Below are 1922 nucleotides of genomic sequence, written 5' to 3'. Positions count from 1 at the left end.
CCCATCCCTTCCCTGAGCTGCTGCCCTCTGCTCTGGCTCAGGCACAGTGGCTACAGGGTGACTTGGACAAGACAGAAAGTTCATGTTCTGCAGTGGATTACACATACCTGTTGTGACCAAAATAACCTTACAGCTTCATCAAGCAGGATCGTCAGGGGGTGAAGGGTTTCTGGTAGTTGGTAGTAAAGGGGAAGAAGAAATTTTACTCTAGTCTTAAAATCATCATACCAGTATCTTCATTCACAGAATTCGGCTTTGGTCTGTTTCCTTAACTACCATTCTTCTTTCTCTTAGCCGCTTCAGCTTGTTCTGCTCCTTGGTTCAGTTCTGACTATGCACTTGCATTAGTCTGGTATTAATTTTCAGCAATTGTTGGTTCATGTATATCAATTTACATTTCTTAGTGTTTAGAAGGTTTGTGTTGTTTCCAGTAACTTGAAGGCTATGGCTCTTCTTGTGTTTGGTCTCTAGCATGAAATGCCCAGAGGGTTACACAGTTTAATTCAATCTGTGGAGACTGAACCATAAGAAAAAGACATTTTTAGCAGGCTCAAGGAATATTTATAAACTGAACATAGGAAATCAAGTGCAGATGTATTTAAGAAGTTCTGTCTCCAGTGGTTTAACTATAAAACTTGTTGACAGCTGTAATAACCCTTGTTCAAACTGGGAAAAAGCAGCTCTTGCTGTGAACATGTTTTTACAGATAGATGTCTACGATTCTGGATCCTACTGCTGCACCAGAATTCATTTCATTGTTGAGGGAATAACCATCATTGTTGGATGAGACCTGTGTTATTATCAAGCAGAAAAACCTGTGTTTGATCTCTTTAGCTCACAGGATCTTTACTTTTAGCCTGAACTAACTGATGTGATGTATGAACCGAAGCCATGTCTCTTAATGGCTTCCAATTTCACCTATATTTATTAAAAAATGGTCAAACTGGTTTCATCTTGTTTTACTGAGAAGCTACCAGATGTTTCTCCCTTCTTCAAAATCTATTCCATTTTACCACTGCAAAAATCTCATCTCCTTTAGTTCCATGTGCATGTGATTGGTTTGATTATTCTTTCACCAGTTCTTCCTGGAGTCCTGTCATGTTTCACAGCTTCCTCACTTTGAAGTATTGTTATACTGTGAGAGACAGACATGTTAGATATTGTTGCATTGCAACAAGTACACAGCCCAAGTCTCTCTTGGAGAAATGAGAGGACCACAGTTTAGTGCCCTTGAGGAGTTCAATGCTAAAAAAGGAAGCTCACTGCATCCTGGGCAGCATCAAAAGAAGTGTGACCAGCAGGCTGAAGGAAGTGATTCTGCTCCTCTACTCTGCTCTGGTGAGACCTCATTGTTGAGGTGGGGAGCACAAGACAAGACAGACATGGATCCATTGGAATGAGTCCAGACGAGGGCCACAAAGTTTATCCAAGGAGATGCAGCACCTCTCTTATGAAGACAGGCTAAGAGTGATGGGGTTATTTAGCCTGGAGAAGACTCTGTGGAGACCTCACAGCACCTCTCAGTATGTAAAGGGGCTACAACAGAGACAGAGAGCGACTTTTCACAAGGGCAGGGAGTGACAGGACAAGGGGGAATGGCTTCAAACTGAAGGAGAGTAGGTTTAGATTAGGTATTAATAAGAAATTTTTTACTATGAGGGTGGTGAGGCACTGGAACAGGCTGCCCAGAGAAGCTGTGGATGCCCAGTTCCTGGTAGTGTTCAAGGGTGGGCTGGATGGGGCTTTGAGCAACCCGGTCTAGTGGAAGGTGTCCCTGCCCACGGCAGGGAGCTGGAACTAGATGACCTTTAATGTCCCTTCCAACCCAACTCCTCCATGATTCTATGATTTCTCCGATGGGTGTTGCTTTCCGGGCCCAAACAAGCAGGGGACACGGCAGCAACCCGGTGCTCTCGGCCTCC

Source organism: Corvus brachyrhynchos, unplaced genomic scaffold, assembly GCF_000691975.1.
Source record: "Corvus brachyrhynchos isolate BGI_N302 unplaced genomic scaffold, ASM69197v1 scaffold28, whole genome shotgun sequence".
In the NCBI taxonomy this organism is placed as follows: Eukaryota; Metazoa; Chordata; class Aves; order Passeriformes; family Corvidae; genus Corvus; species Corvus brachyrhynchos.
The sequence above is the reverse complement of the archived record's forward strand: the minus strand, read 5'-3'. Positions refer to the sequence as shown.